The sequence below is a fragment of the Crocuta crocuta genome, unplaced genomic scaffold, assembly GCF_008692635.1.
Source record: "Crocuta crocuta isolate KB4526 unplaced genomic scaffold, BGI_CrCroc_1.0 scaffold627, whole genome shotgun sequence".
NCBI lineage: Eukaryota > Metazoa > Chordata > Mammalia > Carnivora > Hyaenidae > Crocuta > Crocuta crocuta.
Window position 1 is genome coordinate 37520 of NW_027531273.1, and position 6981 is coordinate 44500.

A 6981-nucleotide genomic window follows, 5' to 3' on the forward strand; every position below is an offset into this window, starting at 1 on the left:
GGCTCCTTCAACTTAATTAACTATGAAGAATGGAATGTGTATAAGCAAGAACTGCCACAAGCTGCAGTGTCCAAGGGGTTTGGGCTTAAATATATTAGAGGTCTACGTTTTATCAGATTCGTGAACAAAATTTTAAAAAGAAATCATAATATAAAACACTAGCTCTCAGTAACATCTTCAAGTTTTATCTTCTTCAGAAGGTGACTCAATTCAGTTTGTTTCATTCTTGGAAGTTTTATCTAAATTCTCTACAAGATCTAGAACTTCATCACCAAAATCTTCTTTGGTAGCAAGTGTTCATTTTCAATCAACAGATTTTTTTGAGTAGAGTTTTATCCAGCTTCTTAAGCTAGTCAGACTGTGTGCATCAAGTTTGCTTAAGATACTGGGTAGTATTTCTTTCAGCTGCTTTCTCTCAGCATGGCCTATAGTGAAAGTGCTTGCTTCCAGGGATGCCTGAACTCTAGGGTTGTTAAAGTGGATCACTGTTCCTTAGTATGTGAAAATATTGACTCACCCTAACAAAAGTAAAGAGAGTTGTAGTTTTCTATCATCTGCTGTAGCTGTTCTATGAACCACCTTCTTTGGAGGAGCAGTTTCTTTCCCACAAATGCACACTTGTGCTTCTAGTTTGGGGAGAATCTTCTGGTATATGATAGTTTCTTTCATCTTGGAGTGGAAAAGAAGTTGCACAAGGGACTAGGATTGATATTCAGAGGGTCTCAGGAAGACTAGCTGAGATTATGTGGATACCTGCAAGGACACAAGATGACAGCTGTGGATTATACCTCTTATCAAGAGTAACTACATTATTTTTCTGTTAAAATATCTTTTTAGTCTCAGACTTCCTCTTTTTTTAATAAATATTATTTGTGGTTTTATGTAATATATTTTAAATAACTTATTATTCTTTACTTACATAACAGAGAGTATTTCGTTCATTTGCATTTGCCAATTTACAATTACTCTTTTTAAAGTGGTTTGTGATATTTCATTTCACTTTGATTATTTTTATATAATGTATGATTCCTCAATTCTAGTCATTTAGAAAATATGTTGCTTGGGGTGCCTGGGTGGCTCAGTCGGGTAGGTGGTCGCCTTCAGATAAGGTCATATTCTTGGGGTTTGTGGGTTTAGGTCCTGCATTAGGCTCCGTGCTGACAGCTCAAAGCCTGGAGTCTGCTTCAGATTCTGTATCAAACCTCTCTCTCTTCCCCTCCCTCCCTCACAGTATGTTTCTCCCTCTCTCTCAGAAATGAATAAACATTGAAAAATTTTCAAAAAAAGAATATATGTTGCTTGTGTGTTTTGATTAGTTTAGGTTGCTTACATACCTTTAAATTATATGGTGAAACAATTTTTTTATTCCTTTTTTATTATTTATTTTTTTAATTTAAATTTTAGTTACTTAAAATAGTACAATATTGGTTTCAGAAGACGAATTCAGTGATACGTCACTTACATACAATACCCAGTGCTCTTCACAACAAATGACCTTCTTAATACCGTCACCCGTCTAGTCCATCCCCCACACACAACCCTCCACCAACCCTCAGTTTGTTCTCTATCATTAATCATCACATGTGATTTGTTTCCCTCTCTTAGGTTTTATTCCCCCTCCCATATGTTCATCTGTTTTGTTTTTAAATTACATAAACAAGTGAAAGCATATTGTATTTCTTCCTCTGATTGACTAATTTTGCTTAACATAATACATTCTACCTCCATCCACATTATTGCAAATGGCAAGATTTCATTCTTTCTGATGGCTTAGAAATATCCCATTGTATATATATAGCACATCTTCTTTATCCATTCATCAACCGATGGCCATTTGAGCTCTCTCCATAGTTTGGCTATTGTTGATAATTCTACTATAGGCATTGTGGTTCCATGTATTGCTTTGAATTTATATGTTTGTATCCTTTTGGTAAATACCTAATTTTGTAATTGCTGGATCATAGGTAGTTCTAGTTTTAGTGTTTTTGAGGAAACTCCCTACTGTTTTCCAGAGTGACTGCACCTGTTTGCTTCCCACCAACAGTGCAATAGTGCTCCTCTTTCCCTGCAGTTTCACCAACAACTGTTTTTTCTTGTGTTGTTAATTTTAGTCATTCTAACACCATGAGGTCATATCTCATTGTGGTTTGTATTTGTATTTCCCTGATGATTAATGGTGGAGTATTTTTTCATGGTTCTGTTAGCCATCTGGATGGCTTCTATGGAAAATGTCTATTCATATCTTCTGCCCATTTCTTAACTGGGTTGTTTGGTTTGGGGATGTTGAGTTTTATATGTTATTTATAGATTTTTGGATACTAACAATTTATCAGATATGCCATTTGCAAACATTTTCTCCCGTTGGTAGGTTGTCTTTTAGTTTTCTTGATTGTTTCCTTCGATGTACAAATTTTTTTTGAATTTTTAAAATGTTTTATTTATTTTTGAGAGAGAGAGAGATAGAGACAACATGAGCAGGAGAGGGTCAGAGAAAGAGGGAGATACAGAATCCGAAGACAGGATCCAGGCTCTGAGCTAGCTGTCAGCACAGAGCCCCAGGGGCTTGAACCCACAAATCGTGAGATCATAACCTGTGCTAAAGTCGGATGCTTAACCGAGTGAGCCACCCAGACACCCCTCGATGTGCACATTTTTTTGNCCGACTAAGCCACCCAGGCGCCCCGAGGTTTCCTTGTTTAAAAGGAGAAAATAGCACGCCTCACAAATTCTTTATTTACGTAATAAAATAATGAGTACGATAAATATTTTTGTTGCATACTTATAACTTGTAGATTCTGTGGTGTAAATGCTTATAAACCTTGTATTTTAAAAGATTTTCAATTATCCAGAAGATATATATTACATTACTATATATTTCATACTAAAAACATGTTTTTATATATGTCTAAATAATGGAGACACTCACACTACCGTTTGCTCTTTTAAATAGTAAATTATATAAATAAAGCAGGATAGAAAGTTTGGGACATAATACTGATGTGAACAGACACTGGGGACAGCAGGAATAATGATAGTCATTATAGTAACTGGCTGAGGCAATATTTGAATCTAGATATATCTTAACTGCAGAACTATCGACTTAATCATTATAACTTAATGCTATCCACACTCTAGCTTCTCTTTTTTGGCATAAAGAAAAATTTTAATTCCATGGTCATTTATTTAAATTGTACGAGTTTATTCTGTTACAGTGTCTGTACAACTACATTAAATTACACAAAGTTAACTTATTTAATTATTTTATTCTGTCTTGCAGCACTAGACATCATATGATCAACAATTAATTACATATCAAAGAGAATTTGATTGTCAACTCTTGCTCCATGGTACCACCTTGGAGTGGTAATAAAATACTAATAGTATAAATATATTATAAATACTAATAAAATATCACTATTTTATCTTTTTCTCTCTCTTTCTCTTTCTTTTTTATTATCAGTATTATGTTCTAAATAAAAATTATTCCAGAATCACTCTGGAAATAACATCATTCCTAAGCCACAATATTATTACCTCTTTGTTTTTTCTCATAATTATTTTATCATTCATGTCTCTGTTTACAATGAAAGATATACAACACAATATCTTAAAGGAGGACAAAGGAGTTCATAAGCTTTTGTAACCATTTTCTATCTTCAATCTCAGAGGAATACAAGAGTTTGATCTAAAAAAGAATCTGGCCTTGTGCTCTCTCTCTCTCTTTTTTTTTAAATTTATTTCTAGGAGAGAGAGAGAGAGACAGTGTGAGCAGGGGAGGGTCAGAGAGAGAGGAAGACGCAGACTCTGAAATAGGCTCCAGGCTCTGAGCTGGCAGTCAGCACAGAGCCTGATGCGGGGCTCGAACCGACAAACCGCGAGATCATGACCTAAGCGAAAGTCGGATGCTTAACTGACTAAGCCACCCAGGCGCCCCAAGGCCTTGTGCTCTCTTTAGATGCCCGAGTTTTATTTTTCTTGGCTTTGCCTAATCCTACAGTATTTTTTTTCATTATGTGATTGAAAAAAAGAAAATTTGAAGTTCTAGGTTTAGTTATTGGCTTTGTAATCATAGTAATATGTAAACTTTTCTCTCCCCTTGACTATATACAAGTCCAACAGTGGCTGAATGAACCTAGCTTGATTCATTAAGATATTTACTGACTCTGGGTAGTTTGGCGATAACCCCAGTGGAGGCATGGCACCACATGATTATCAGCTCTCTAGCAGTATTTTATAGTTGGAAGAGAGTGTCCCCTAAAAGGAAAGTAAAGGAAGTGAGCTGTAAACATGATCAAGCAACTATAGTGTATAAGTGCCACCACCCACCATTAGTGTGCCAAGTGCTCAATACAAGTCTTTATTACCTTATACATTAATTAATCATTACTATCAGTCTACATGATCAAACAAACCCACATACCATCAAATATTCATTATAGCCTGATGGACAACAGTAATGAATTTTAACTGAAATGACTTAAATGTTTAATTAATCTAGCTGTTCTGTTTTGCTTTTGGGGAAGGACTTGGTTTTCTAGTGAGCTAAGAAGCTGTATAATGACAGTGCTGGAGATTTCCTTTGTATAATATTATGACTTTGAAATTCATCTTATCAACGAGTCAAGGAATTGATATTCTTTGGTGATTAGGCTTTAGATTTCCAATTTGTATATTCAACACTCTTAAAGCTCCAGGTTGATGTGTGGTTTGAATGAGGAAACCCCTTGGGATATGAAACATCATCAGGCAGCACTACCAATTATGGTGCTTGAATTATGACTCCAGCTTTAGAGAGAAAGTGGTTCTTTCTACCTTGGCCTCAGGCTGCAGAAATGAGTAATAAATAATAGTATTTCTGGGACAATAACCTACAAAGTGGACTGTTTTAAGGGTTAGTGATGTATTGTTTCCATTAAAGAACTTGACAGTAAACTATGAAAGAAAAAAAATAAAGAGTGAATTGAATTTGAGAATAAAAGAATAAAGGTTAATTAAAGGTTTTAATACTTTTTCAGCATAGTGTTAATTGTTACCAAAACTATAAAAAATACTACCATATAATTCTTATATGTATGTATAATTATAATTTAAATGTGTATTTGAATCTATTCACATTTTTTAACAATTAAAATCAGTTTAAGCTTTAAAAGACGAAAGTATCATATATCTGGATATGTTGAGAAATATTTCTAATCTCACATCTGACTTTTTGGGAAGAATATGGCTATTGCAAATTTTCTATTTCCATAACCATTTCACTCTAAGGCTTCTTACATTTTGTAGAAAGAAGAAGTTTCTCCACAAAGTTGATTTGTGTCAGTAACATCATGAATAGTTTCCATACCCTTAACATCATTATATGTTTTGATAAAGACTCTAAGAATATCCAAAATCTTTGTTAATGCACTGCTTGGCATTATTGCAAAATAATTGCCATTTTCCCACTGGATAGGCCATTTAGATAGACATGGAATATTAGAATATGGTAGAACTTCCTCAGATGAACTAGAGGAATGAGAAAGTAATGTATGTGAGGCACATATATTATTATCCTGTCCTTTGATATTTTTCACTGAATTATGTGAGCCCCACCTACCTTCCCATTTTCCACTTCAGTGATATTCTTCAGGGAGTTTTAGAATTGGGTGTGTAAAATTACCATTTTATTTTCTAACACTTAAAATAAAAGGAAGGAATTTGAGAAGGTAACCACATATCTAATATAGGTATAGGCTATTAGCCTATTACAAATGAGTTTCATACATATAAATGAAAACAGTACCAATTAAAGAAAAAGATTGGGGCCTCAACCATTTCTCTAATGTAATCAGAGTATAGATTTTAAACTTTTAGTGGCAGGCATATAAATGCAATATTAGCAAGTCTCAAATTGAAGAAGTTACTGGTGTCCTTGGTTGGCCATGAGGGAAGCTGTAATAATTACATGTTGTATTAACACAATTAAAAGTGTCATTGCTGAGTTTTTTTTGTCTGTGGGTCCTCTCCTGAAAATTCTGTTAGAGACACCTATAGCTGGTGTGAGACCAAAGGAAACTCACTTCAGCATGTTCCACACTCTTCTGGAAAGGGCTAATCTTCCTCTACTCTGGTTTGGAGAGAAATTACATTTACTATTAACAAATTAAAGGTATAAATTAAGAAAAAATTTGGGCATCTGGGTTGTTCAGTTGGTTAAGTGTCTGGCTCTTAATTTCAGCTCAGGCCACGGTCTCATGGTTCGTGAATTTAAGCCCTGTTGTGGGATTCCTGCTGACAGTTTGGATCCTGCTTGGGATTCTCCATCTCTGTCTCTCTCTCTCTCTCTCTCTCTCTCTCTCTCTCTTTCTCTCTGCCACTCCCTTGCTCATGCACACTCTCTTTCCCTCTCTCTCTTAAAATAAATAAGTAAAACTTTTTTAAAACTTAGAAAAAATCTTCTAACTAAAACTTCAGGAAAAAGTCAAATCATTATTTTTAGACTTGTTTGTAATTTCACCCAGTTGTCATTTTTATTTAAATTAATGTCAATGTTTTTACCATCTTTAATAATCTATAAGCTTCCTTTATATTCTTTTTTCATATTCTGAGTGCTACCCACATTTTGTGATCATGATATGTGCTTACTAAATGCAACTTCAATATTTTGGATGATTTATTATTGAATTCTTGAAGGAATGGGCAATTGGATATACATAATTTTATATAATATTTATTCAGTAATTTGTCTGTATATATTATACACACACATAAAAATCCATTTATAAATTCATGAATGTGCAATTGCAAACAATATCATATATATATGTACATATATATATTCCATTCTTTAGTGTTTTACTGAGTATGCATAAAAGTGTAAAGTTCAAAAGATAGAATAAAAAAGCTTACTTGAGGTGAGTATCAGAGGTACAAATGATATGATATATAGAGTAAAAGGGCATCAACAACTTCTTATTGTCTATCATAACATACTGAGCTCCA

At 34.1% G+C, this 6981-nt stretch overlaps 1 pseudogene; it reads right to left on the reverse strand.

The window, feature by feature from the left end:
* Nucleotides 1-210: 210 nt before the first annotated feature.
* LOC144237521 (transcription factor BTF3 pseudogene) lies at nt 211-669 on the reverse strand (annotated as a pseudogene).
* Between the last annotated feature and the right edge of the window lie 6312 nt (nt 670-6981).